The 13,704-nt window shown below is 36.6% G+C and overlaps 2 long non-coding RNA genes across 3 annotated transcripts; one reads left to right on the top strand and one right to left on the bottom strand.

Annotated features, from left to right (window-relative positions):
* Positions 1-470: 470 nt before the first annotated feature.
* Positions 471-4,298, bottom strand: LOC116254023 (uncharacterized). The gene is made up of 2 exons (XR_004172609.2): positions 3,192-4,298; positions 471-766 (listed from the first exon to the last, which is right to left on the bottom strand). It is a non-coding gene; the product is annotated as an uncharacterized LOC116254023 (long non-coding RNA).
* On the top strand, positions 789-10,037 carry LOC116254022 (uncharacterized). 2 transcript variants are annotated; one of them, XR_004172608.2, is made up of 4 exons: positions 789-2,875; positions 8,146-8,200; positions 8,429-8,559; positions 9,784-10,037. It is a non-coding gene; the product is annotated as an uncharacterized LOC116254022 (long non-coding RNA). The 2 variants fall into 2 exon arrangements; XR_004172607.2 differs by lacking the exon at positions 9,784-10,037 and having other exon boundaries at positions 795-2,875; positions 8,429-8,757.
* The last annotated feature ends 3,667 nt before the right edge of the window (positions 10,038-13,704 follow it).

Genomic DNA, 13,704 nt, shown 5'->3' with positions numbered 1-13,704 from the left:
CAAGCAGAAATGTCTCAGCTTATTCGATCGAGTCGACTAGAAGCGTGGACTAGTTTCCTTCCCAAATGAACCAAAGTTTGAATCAATTTAAATGACTGTAACTCGGGTTGGAAGGACGGAAATGACCTAGACGAACACCAGACCCCTAACGTGTGTCTCTGCTAAGAATATCTTGTATGACATGCGTGCTCAACTGTTTGGGACTGACCATAAACCATTTGTGCTTGAGTCTTAAGACCTAATTGATTTATATTAATAAGCTTTCGAGTCAATTCTTTTAACTAAGTTTGATTCACAAATAATAGAGCCAACAATGGGAGCCACGAGTTTATATTGCAGGATCTCAGTGATAGAGATATGAGTCGCTCGGATTTACCAGATTCCCTACCCGAATCTGAACCGGATGCTTGACGTAATGGATGCATATTAGAAATGGTCTTTCTCCAATCCAAGACAAAAGAAGCATTACGTGAAAAAATAACTGTATACATTATATTTTTATCCGTATACATACTTGGTGTTTTTTCAAACACCAAAACATGTAAAAGAAAATACATTTAATTAACTTACCTAAGTGCTATTCTCAAAGCTGAATTTCACCGAGAAGGAGTACACCGTCCTCCTCTGAGCTTGGATCCCGTTCCTCCCAGCGAGGATAAAGCAGCAACGTGAACGCCGCTCTCGCCACCGAAAAGAACCGTGAAGACCATCCGGTCCATCCCCATTCCCCCGCCGCCGTGTCCATTGCCTCCATCGCCAATTTTACCTAATTAAAAAATAACAAAGTTGAATATAGAGTTGAACGCCAGAGGGACGTGCCTGCAGAAGAACGAGGAGCCGGAATGAAGGCACTCCACACCTCCATTGCCCATATATATTACGATTTAAACTGCTCGGTGATTGCGGTTTCAAAGTCCAGTGGTGCTGTTTAAAAAGAGACATAGTGCTCAACTTATTTTCTACTTTACAGTCCGTGCGGACACGGCATCTTCGGTGCCGTGAGCTGTGTTTCTCACGAAAATCCTCCTTAGATAGAAATAACCCATGATAAGCATGCTAGACGTAAATCATATGTCACGGGTAAGAGTTTCAAAGGTTGCATTCATGTTCTTGACAAGAAGCCCATTCCCAAAATTGGTGAAGGAGGCAATGGACAGCGGCGGGGGAACTTCTCCCAAAATGGCCGGAGTGGAATGGGGTCTCTTGTCAAGAACATGAATCCAACCTTTGGAAGTCTTTTGTGAGGGATCTCATTCTTTTGTCAAAACTTGTACTCCTCGCCTCGGCCCGGGTCCGTTTGATAATAAAAAATATTTTTTAATTATAAAATAAAATTTTAATAATATAAAATATATTTTTACTAATAAAATACATATTATTAAAATTTTAAAAATTATTTTTTTTAATTTATAAACGTGCCGGGCCGGGCCGACCCGGGCCCGGCCTGCCGAGCTGTTTTCTCGGCCCGAACCCGAACCTGAACCTGACCGGGCCGGGTACCGGGTACCCGATGGGTACCCGGCCCGTTGCCCAGGTCTAATTGGGCTCAAGTTGGCTTGACAATCGATTTTATAGCTCGAAACTAAACCAGCCCCCCAGCCCTATGTCCGTAGGGGCGTATAATTTTGCCAAGCCTATTTTGTGGTTTGCAGCCGTGCCAAACATAAAACTCAAGTTCAAAAGCACCATGTTTTTTATTAAAAAAACATGTGATTATGTTGAACATTTCATTGTTAAAATTATGTACAACATCCATAATTTCTCTCATATTCAGAACCAAGCATGTTTCTCTTGAGTAAAGAAGAGTGTTTTAAAACCCCAATGATGTGCATACCGAACACCTTATTCGGTAAGGTGTTTTAAAACCCCAATGGGGTGCTTACCGAACACCTCATTCATTATACATGTTCTGATCTTGAGTTTCAAGTAAGAGATTAGATGAATATGTTGGTCAACAATTTAGGTTTATTGTTATAGGAACTCTTTTTTGAAAAAAAAAAGCTGTTTTATATGTCAAAAACAGGTCACCGGAAAGACTTTATTTTCTGAAAAACGCAAAATGGAAAAAAAGGTCAAAAACATCAAACAATGCATTTTTCGTGTTCTTTTAGTCACATTTATCATTTCTACATGTTATTCTTACATTGTTTTCGTATGTTTTTTTAGGAGTTTATTAAATTTTTTTAAAAACTGGTAAAGATTTTCAACTTTGCCATATTGTACTTGAGAAAAATCCGGCCATTTGAAGCCCATAAATTGTATTTGTGACAATGTTTAGATTCAGCGATAAAAATATCCTTTCCCTTCTCACAGCAAGTCTAATACTTTGATCCTAAGGCATTTTTTTTTTAAGTATATTGCCCTCTCTTTTGCTTTTAAGTCACCTTAACGGGTCAGGCTTGATCGGTACCCTTCGGGGCCAACAGAGGAAGGCCCACCAAATGTTCCTCGACTAAATACTATCTCTCCTATGCAATTTGGTGCTTGTTTTCTTAACAAGCTTCTTTTGTTGGGTAGTGGTAGTGGCCAAGAGCCCTACCCATTCATCTCGTAATTGCAAGGGGGCCCACTTGCAGTTACGAGCTTTAATGCTCACCTAAAATCTCTCACTCACTGTAACCGTTGCTGGATTTGGAGAAAACCTAAGGGGCTGGCTATTTATATCCAGCGAGACTAAGTAATAAATCGTTGATTACATATGAGGAGCCCCTCAGAAGGAAACCCCAAAAACTGACATACTCTTCTACTTCCTCTTGTGCTGTTTTCTCCAGGGACAATTTCTACAAGGAACTAAAGCCGCAGGCGACTTGCAACTTCCGTTGCATCGTAAGTTTCTCCAACAGTGGTATCAGAGCCACAGGTTCTACGAATACCAGTAAGTCTATATTCCGACTTTCAGTGATGCCTGTGATAACTATGAATGCATGTCAAAGCCAGGGTTGAAATCCAACCCCTATGTCGTATGTGGTGCCGTGATGCATATGATGAATACTACCTGCACACGTACGAGTAAGTTTGTTTTTATCATGCTATGTATCTCTGAATATGAAGCAGTCTATACAGAATGTACGAAGTATGCTAGTTAGAAAGACTCAAAGTTTTCCCAAGCTCAAACATATTAAATGATATTCTGTTTTTGAAATCGTACTTCTGTATCCTTGAGTCGTAAGGAGACGGAGGGAAAGAATTACCTCCGAGGATCAGCCTGCGATTTGAGCCTCTGAAAACTCTGTCTTTTCTTGCTTTAAATCGATCGTTGTTTGAGCGTTGTTCACCAGCCGCGACTCGCGAAGGGTCGTTTTCATTCGTGCGCTCTCGACACGAAAAATGGAAGCCAGAGGGTCTTTGTTTGTCCTGCAATCTAGGCGATCTGAAATTTGGGTAAAGAGGGAGATTGACAGAAACAAAATCGAAATGTTCTGTCTCAACTTGTCAGTTCAGCACACGAAGACGCAGATGGCAAGTCGTGGGAAATGGTGGGGAGGTTGAGAGCAGGGATTCCCAGCCCTGGAGTTACAGGCATATCGTCCTCGCCGCAACCCAAAACCCCAATCTGGTGGAAAAGGGCTTCTTCGCTGCTCGTCGGATAGCCGCTCCGAGCATCTTCCTCACAACAGGAAGAAGAGGAGGTCGTCATCCTCTCGGCAGCGGCGGTGTTGGTACTGGCAGTGACGGCAGCGGAGGTGCGGTGCGGCGGACTAAACCCTCAGTTAGGGTTTCGCGAGAGGAAAAAGGAACTCTCGGGAGGAGAGAGAGAACGAAATCAGAAAATGAGAAAAAAATCGTTCAAAAATGGTTTTTACAGTCAAAGTTTGAAAATTACATATTTAGTCCACCTTTTTTGCAACAGTTTCAAAAACGCTGTCACATTTTGCAAGTATTATTGCCGCAGTGTTTTTGCATAAAACGTTTTCAAGAAGAGGCTTGCGAAAGTTAATTTCAGTGAAAACTGGAAATTTTATAGGAAATTTCGTAACGGTACCTTCTTAGTTATCATAAATTGCTGAAAGAGGGTTACGGAAAATTCTTTTGCAATTTCTGTGGAAAACCGAGATTTATGTACAATTACGTACTGATACCCTTTGGCTTATTAAAATCGCTGAAAAAGGGTTTTGAAAATAATTTTGAAATATGAGAAGGGAACTAACGGTCTAAAATTTGAATATGAGTTTTCTTTGTTTTAAGTGAAACTTAGAACGGTATTGGAGATAATTGATATATTATTCTCCTTATTGATTTTTTTTATGTATTAATGTCCTATACTTGTCATAGAATTAATTTAGAAATGACTACAAGAGTGGGAGCCTCAGGCAAATGCTGAAAATCGTCAGCATGTATGCTTATGCATTTTTGTTATTTTGTGTGTGCATGACCCAATGGCGCTATAAATGTTGTGTCGTATTTGGATATGGATATTATGTTGAAACATGTTTATATTGGATTTGAATTTGGATCCTCTTGTTGATATTATTGTGTGTGGATCCACATTGGTAAGATCTGAATCTAAATAAACATTTGGATTTTTGCTTTGGATCTGATTGTTGCTTAAGATCCATATTTGTATTCAGTTTGAATCATGATATATTCAGATCTAAATTTGTTTGGATATTGGTTAAAAATCCATATCCTGTTTATGTTGGTTCAAGTATATGTTATTATACTGATTTATGAATATTCATCTTAATTTTGGGTCTATGCAGATATTAGATATGACCAAAACTTTTGTTTTCAAAATCCATATTCAGTTGTTGAATTTGGATCTCACACTAAACGTTGCACTCTTTTGGAGCATTATCTGATTTGACTTGTTCAAGATCTATATTAGATCTAAACATATTATGATGAGCTTTGATTTTTAGATCTAATGGTTTTACAAGTTGTACTTTTGCAATGTGTAACACTAGAGTGCTAAAGATGAATTCCAGTTAGAAGGAATGATTATGTTATCGCATGTTGATATGCTAAGAGGTGTAAATCAACACTCTTAGACATGGTGAGATCCTTATAACATTATGTTGGGTCGTGATACATTAAGATCCAAATTAACTTGGTTGAATCATTGGATCCAAATTCTCGTACGGTTACTAAACACAATATATCATGTTTGCTTTTTGGATCCAATGATATTGTGATATTTGTTGTCCTTTTAGATTCAAATCATTCTAGAGTGCTATTGAACAAGGCTTTATTTATTCCATTAATGAGGTGAACTTGTTTAAAAAATATATATTCAAGAGGTGTAATGTAACACTCTTGGACTGAAACCCATATAACTTTGAATGTCTTGATTTAAAGACTTGCGTTATTTGCTCTTAAGGGTGATGGATTAGTTTGGGTACAAACATACATCATCTCAAGGTAGAGAAATTTTTCTTGTTTCACCTTGTTCAAAAGTTGGACTATTGTTTAGATCCAAGCATGGTTATTGAAATCATAGTGCAGAATACTTCATATGGATCATTTGTGTTTTTTTTAAATTCAGATTATTGTATTGTGGATATTGCTGGTTGGATCTGAATTTCCATATTTGAACTAATGAAATCCACATTACGTAAAGTTTAGCTGCAGATCTAAACTGACTTGTTTGGATATGTGAAGAATAATTCATATCATGTTGTTTTAGTTCCAATATATGTTATCATCGTTGCCTTTGGATATGATCATACTGCAATACGTGTTGTCATTCTAGATCCAAAGGTTATTCTTGAAAATCATTGAATAAAGCTTCATTTGCCGTTCTTTCTTAGGAAAATGAATTTGTTTTAATGCATACTCAAGAGATGTAATATAATACTCTTGGACCAAAATTAATATTGGCAAGAATGCATTTGTTTGAAGCTTTATAGCACTAAAATGCTAATACACGATAACTTGTTTTTCTCAAAAGAGAGATAGGTTAGCAATGATCCAAATATGGTTGTTGAATCATATTGTATAATATTTCAATGAGGATCATGTGTTTTAAACTCATATTAATTGTATTGTGGATGTTTCTTGTTTGGATCTATACTAATATAATATGAATCTTTATATTTATGTGGCTTTTGGAATTGGATCTATTCACTGTTTGAGATTCACCTTATATACATCATTGATTCGGATTTGAATATATATTTGGATATATGGTTAAACATCCATATCTTGTTTATATTAGATCCAAGCATATTATGTTATTTGTTCGTTTGAGGATCAAACAAAGATAGCTTGCTATTAAGCAAGTTTCTGTTTGAGGATGAATTTGATTTTAAATTTTCCATGAGGTATAAAATAATACTCATGAATATAATGAGATCCACACTAATTAGATCCATATTGAGATCCTTGGAGATCTATAATGCATGTTAAATGCATATCTAAAAATGAAACGATGTGTTTGCAAATACATATGTATTGGATACCTAAATGAAAGTAGGGTATATGACATTCTCTTTTTATGCATGAGTTTGAAGTGTTCGAATAAGAATACCGAATACAATAATCCAGTGGGAGATCATAACGATCTACTGGAGGATCTGATTTATTCAGATAATCAGTTTGACAATGAACCGACTGAGGAACAGTTTGACAATGAACCAACTGGATAACAATCTGGCAATGAATCGACTGTGAAACAATTTAATAATGAATCAACTGTGCACGATTCTTATGATGATCAGTCTGGCAATGAACTGACTGGGTATTGAGCTCCATGATTATATGTGAATAATTGTTGCATGTACAAAAACTGACTATTTATTTGGTGATCAAGTTTGATTGATTGAATATGCTAATAAACGGTCAGGTAATGAACCGACTAAGATCAGTTTGGTATTAAACGTCCAACTAAAGCTTATTAGTGATCTTATTGATCATCTTGTGGTATACATATGTAGAGATATGTGAATTGTATATTGCATGCATGAGTTGTCAAAATTATGTATTGACCTTGATGAGTTAAATGAAACTCATTGTATAAGAGAGTACATTGATGAAAATTATACAAGATGAAAAGTGCTTGTATGATAGACTATGGGTTGATTGCTCATTCCCTTAAATAGTCATAATAAAGATTAGGTGTCGCTAATCAAGTTGATGACTATGTAAATATTTGATAAGTGGGAGTACACTTGAATATGTCATTTACTACGTTGAAAAGCTAATATTGCTTTGCCATATGATATAATGCATTGCATGAATGCTATGGAACTCCTGTTGTTAAAGGAGTTAAGTAATTATGGAATACAGTAAAGGAAAATATTTCATGTGTTTTAATGCATATTAGCTTGTGTGCTGGACTTGGTACAAGCTTCTAATTTGGCTTATAAGTATACATTAAGAAAGTTCAGGCTGAACCTTGTTTTATGGTAGTTAAATGTTTGAGATACATGAATAAAACAAATGATATATTCAAGTGATTGTTAGCATTTTTTAACAAAAGGAATTCTAAATGATTTGTCAAGCATGTAGCCCATATGAGGCTAAGAAAATCCTGGTTTGCCTCTTTGTGAGGTGGTTGGTAAGTATCCAAGTTAATTTCATTGTTGAACAAGAAATTGTTGAACAAGAAGAGAATATGCAAAGTATGTTTCAAATGCTTACATGATTGCTAGCTTTATTATCAAGAGAATTCTTGATGGTTTTTTAAGTAAAGCTTATGGTCTACATACGACTAAGTTTTAACATGTTACGATGGAAATACTTGCGCATGCAGAAAACCTCGTAACTAATGTACAATATATTGGATACTTGAAAGGTTGCGAAGGAAAAACCATTAAATGGAAAACCTCGCTGTAAACCTTGAATAAAGTTTGTGTTACGATGATGAAAAAAACATGTAACTAAGGATCAAGAAAACCCACATGTAGTGGATACAAACTGGCGGTCTCATGGCCAAGTGGGAGATGTTGGGTAGTGGTAGTGGCCAAGAGCCCTACCCATTCATCTCGTAACTGCAAGGGGGCCCACTTGCAGTTACGAGCTTTAATGCTCACCTAAAATCTCTCACTCACTGTAACCGCTGCTGGATTTGGGGAAAACCTAAGGGGCTGGCTATTTATATCCAGCGAGACTAAGTAATAAATCGTTGATTACATATGAGGAGCCCCTCAGAAGGAAACCCCAAAAACTGACATACTCTTCTACTTCCTCTTGTGCTGTTTTCTCCAGGGACAATTTCTACATGGAACTAAAGCCGCAGGCGACTTGCAACTTCCGTTGCATCGTAAGTTTCTCCAACATCTTTTCCATGTACTCGCTTGCTCCCCTTAGAAAAGTTCGAGTAGTTTAGAGCACAAATCGTATTGAAATACAGCTTTTCAAAACAAAATTTCTATTTTGAGGTAAATTTCTGGATTCTATGTGGAAGGTTGCAGAGGTAGCAATCGCATGTACTGCACGGAGTTCTGCAGAGAGGCCACACATGTATAATATTCTGAATGATTTGAATCAGGGGATGGAGATAGAGATGGAGGCAGATTCTCAAGAGCTAGAAGTTCCAGCAATAGAAGTTGTGACTACTTCAGAGTCTTCAACTGAAGCATCTCGCCGTGTGTCCAAATCACCCAGGACATCCATTAGAAGGTCAGAAGTTTAAATTCAGATCAGCATCACAGCTGACAAATGAAGATTCAATGAGACATTGGCTGATCTTTTTCTGCTTCACATTAGAATCACTTAGAACAGTTGTGGACAATGATGATGAATAAGCATTTCATGACTAGTTTTATATTTGAACTATCATTCTCCTGTAACAATTAAAGGTTAATGTGTCTTTTTGTATACTTGTTTCCTTTTCTTGTCTAGCAAATGGGAAGTACAGCACAAAGGGGCCACACATGCCAAACGACACCTCTTAGTTCTTGAAGATTATGGATTTTTTTCGACTAAGAAAGTATTTTCAATGGGCAAATGAATACTCGGTCAACTGTTTAGCAAAGAACCATGCTGGGTTAGCTTAATTTACCTAGGCAACTTCAAGTTATGGTTGACTCATCTAGGAGCCAAAAGTTCTTAGTTTTTGCCATGTAATGTGTTGACTACCTCCCAACAGTGTTTGCCATAGATGCCAACCTTTGAAGATTTGCAGGCTATGTTACTATAGTACGAGATGAGTTTGAAAGGGATGTCCAATTAAACAAGTGGACAGGTTTTGGCTACAACCACTACATTTTTTCCTAATAAAGCATGCGGGATTGATAATCTTGGTGGTCGAGGCCAGGGGCGGAGCCAGCATTTTTTTTAGGGGTGGGCCAAACGATCCGCAGGTCGGGCCAAACTAAAAAAAATTGATTTTTTCAATATAAACAATTTTTTTTTCCTGCGTTCACCCGGGCCATTGCCCAGGCGGCCCCCCCTCCCTCCGCCCCTGGTCGAGGCCGTGGAAGAGGCAACTCATGAGGGCGAGGATGCTGCCCACACCTAATACCCTGCCCAATTTCCAGTCAAGTAATGTCCCCGCATGTTTTTTCTGTAACAAATATGCGCACAACAAATCTACTTGCTGGGATAATCCCCAAAACAAAGGGAAAAAAGAGAAAATGGATGAGAAAAAGGATGGTAGCTCCTCATCTAAACTTGGTGCACACGTTAAGGAATTGGTAGCATTGTCACTGGATATGGATCTCACCACCCTATTACTCATGTTGGGAATGTTTCCATGCCCTTGTCCAATTCCTCCTTGCATCTTTCGAATGTCCTCCATGCTCTTAATATCAAGGAAAATATTATTTTTGTATCCAAACTTATAGATAATTCCAAATTTACAACTCTGCAACTGAATTCACTTCATCTTTTGTTTATGTCAAGGATATTACAATGAGGAAGACGTTCCTTAAAGGAGACAGATGCATAGACATGTATTTCTTCAAGAAGACCTGCAGTTGTTGTCCGCCATGAGTCAAAGTCAGTTTGTCAATCTATCTCGTCTCAAAACCCTGGAGTTTATAGTCTTGATAAATGTAATAAGCCAAATATTTGGCACTCACAGTTTGGTCATTGTAGCCGTGTCTTTGTTGAGAGGCTTGTGTTAGATGGTCTTCTTCCTAAGTTTAGTGTAAGTTTCAGTTCTTGTGATTAGTTGTGTCCGAGTTGTCATTTATGTAAGGTTCATGTTCTTCTTACCAAACATAAAGAGGTTTTGGAGATGTAGATTTTGTTTCCAGTTCACCAATTCTAGAAATAAATTTTTAAAAATTTCTTTTCATTTCTATATTTTCAAGGCATCAAACGGGCCCTTAGAATCTTGTTATTTTCTTATTTTCATTTTTTGTCTTCATAAAAAAACCTTTTTTTATTAAACATAAATATTTTGTTCATTAATTATGCTGGAACCAACTTTTTATGCAGAATTACAACTTAATATTTTACCAGTGACACTAAAAAAAGACATAATTACATACCAAATAGTAAAAAGAAACTTTTATTATACCCTAATAGTGCATCTCAAGAAGCATAATTATTATGCTGCAGTGCCCCTTATTCACAACATTACAGGCTGGACACAGCCAGTCAAAGACTAAACATTAGACACTCTAATGGCTAGACACAGATTACACAGACGCCCATCAAGGGCATTTCTTTTATTACAACAAACGAAAAATAGACAACCGGAAATACAGAAAAAGGATAGATAAAATACAATAATTTACATTAACATGCATACAAATATATGCATATGTATATACTGTGATACACATATATATAAACATATCTATATATGCATGTCTGTTAGACATACAACCATATATATGCATATATTTTAACACCTAATAAAATGTTGTACAACACACAAACTGCAGTAAATATTTTGTGAAATTAGAAATTATTGACGTCCTATCAGAAAACCATTCAAAATTTCAAATTGCAAAAACATGTCATCTGGATGGAGCGATGCTTTTTGAGCTCCCACAAGGCTGATAACCTGCAGACTTTATATTCTAAGTTTTGTCAACTGTCCAAGCTAATACACAATACCAACCACAATGGAAAAACATGTAAACCCAAAAATGATACCAATGATGGATCTCTTTCAGAAAATATCATTGTGGTTTTTGCAAAATTTTCATTTTGAGAATGTTTTCAAAATGTAAAGATAGTTCTTTTTCAATTTTTTTTGACATTTTTGCTATGATATTTTGAAAATATCAGCAATTTTTGTGATGCTATACATACGTACAAACACACACACACACACACACACACACACACATATTAGTTGTTATCCCCACCCAAGCTTTTTGAAACTGCTTGTCCACGCACAGTTGTATCTAAACCTGGTGGATCTGCTATAGAAGTTCAGAAAAAACACCCAATAACATACAAGGATGTGCAGACACAGGGGACAATTTTGCGTATATGGACTTCCAGCATGCACCTATTTCTCTGTTACAACAGCCAATGATTTCTGAATAAAAATAACAAACCTTGTGTTTGCACATTAATATAGCAAATGAGACTCCGGAGTCAGCAACATCTTGCAAAATAGCGCCTGCAGCCTGCCTGGCGGAGTAAGCAAGAGGAAGACACGTATATGCATGAAGAAAACTAGCTGGATTCCTACAAACAATTTACAAAACCATATATTTATGTGGGATGTCCATCTATAACATGAAAAAGAAGAAGTAGACTACCATTTTAAAATAAAGCTAAGATGCTGAGACTCACTTCATCAGGGACAATATAGGCTAATGTTTTTTACATATTCATATCACAGATGGAACAGAATTTCTCAACATTTGTCATCAGCACGCTATGGTAAAGAAATACAAACAAGGAAAAAGACCGAAGAGACTTCCGGAAAGCACTCAGAGTAGTTAATAACCTTGCTAACATGCACAACATAACCTATCTAAAGCTAAGAAGTGCGGATTTATCCAATACTTGCACAAAAAAAAGCCTGAAATTATGAACTAAAAGATCTAGTGCACTAGCAGCATCCCGCCTTCTAAGATTCCATATTAACAAAGAAAAATAACCCAATATTCATGGGGGAACGTTAGAAGGCATTATAAGGAGCAAGGCAAGCTTAAACCCCATAAAGGCAATTAGATAGGGTTTGAGAAACCAGAGATGAAAAGGAAAGGAAAAGGAAAGAGATTGGGTTAATTTTGTTTAACACAGAATGTGATCGAAAAAGTCTCACCATAAACAAATAATACTTAAGGATAGTAAGCTAACCTTATCTTTGATAGAAAGCACTCAGCTTCATTCAAATATCAATAACATTGATTTCCTTGTTAAGTTCATGTGCTTTAAGAGTCGGGTATATAATATTTGTCAAAATGATGGAAAGGGTGAAGGCAAAGAGCATATTTGCCTTGTCACAGGCAGGATAATATATATTCCTTAAGAAAATTCAAACTAGAGAAAAATTACCATAGGGTCCGTCAATATGAACGGACGATTTCCAGACACAGCAAGGTTAAAATTTTCGGTCCATACAATTTGATGGAAGAAATGAGATCATCAGACGCAATCTAAATGGCTCCCTACTTTTTGTATTGGACTTCTAGCAGAGTTCCATTTTGATAACCCCAACGACATGGCTTCCAAAATCCGATCCACGATTAGCTTAGCAAAGCTAGGGATTATAAATATACACATATATCTTGGACGAAGGTGATACATCACAATTGTGAAAATTCAAATAAAAAAACTGAGAATGCATGTTTTGTGTGTATGTGTGTGTGTGTGTGTGTGAGAGAGAGAGAGAGAGAGAGAGAGAGAGAGAGAGATCTCAGTGCACTTATGTCAAGAATCAAACAAGAACGTTTAAATTACATGATAAGAAATTTTTTAAACGTAATCTCAACATTATAGTATGACCGTGACGATCAATTTATATTGTTAAGGTCGTCCCTAAGATTTCCATTTACTGTTCATCACCTAGGTTCAAGGAGTTTAGAGGATGAAGCTATTTGCAGCGCTTAGACTGCAAGAGGTTGTGCTGGAAATTTTTGGCCAATGGGTACTTATTAAAAAAAAAAAATCTTAAACATAATAAAATCAAGGCATTTGCAAATAATTAATGGGAAGACAGTATATGAATAAACAAATTGCTGGGAGCCACCAATGTAAAAAGTAATAAATTTTGTGGGACTGCGTGGACAACTGCCCGTACATGCTTGCATGTAGCTCCACCCGTGCTATGGGCGCACTCAGATAGGTCTAGGTGACCTGAAGCCAAGATGTAAGATGACCCTAAGTGACCTGAAGCCAAGATGTTGTGATTCTTATTTTTGGACTATGTTCATTAGTTACAACCTTTTTATGTGCAAGTTATATATCATAAACATTTGGTATGAAAATTGGTAATTATAAACTGAAATTGTATATAAAAGGTTAAATATTATTAGTCGATTCCCAAGCTTTTCATTATGAAAAGTGCATATATATGTTAAAATTTCAAAATGCTGTGAAGATTGTTTTTCGAGTAATTAGTCCTAGACTTTGTATATTAACACACCTGTTTGTCATAGGAATTTGACGCGGATAGAAAACTGGTTTCATATATATATATATACATATATACAATTACTACATTGGCTAAATGTAAAGGAGTTCGCTAAAGTGAACGAACTCGTTATTAGGCCGGGTAACTTTTTTGTAATAAATGGAGCACTTTCCTTTTTGGATACAAATTAATTTGCAAACATGTTGTTTTTCATTTTCTCGAAAGGGCGTTATCAAATTTGTGGGAGGACTGACCTTTTCAATATTTTCTCACAG

This window comes from Nymphaea colorata, chromosome 5 (assembly GCF_008831285.2).
Source record: "Nymphaea colorata isolate Beijing-Zhang1983 chromosome 5, ASM883128v2, whole genome shotgun sequence".
NCBI lineage: Eukaryota > Viridiplantae > Streptophyta > Magnoliopsida > Nymphaeales > Nymphaeaceae > Nymphaea > Nymphaea colorata.
This window is presented reverse-complemented; position numbering and strand designations above follow the sequence as displayed.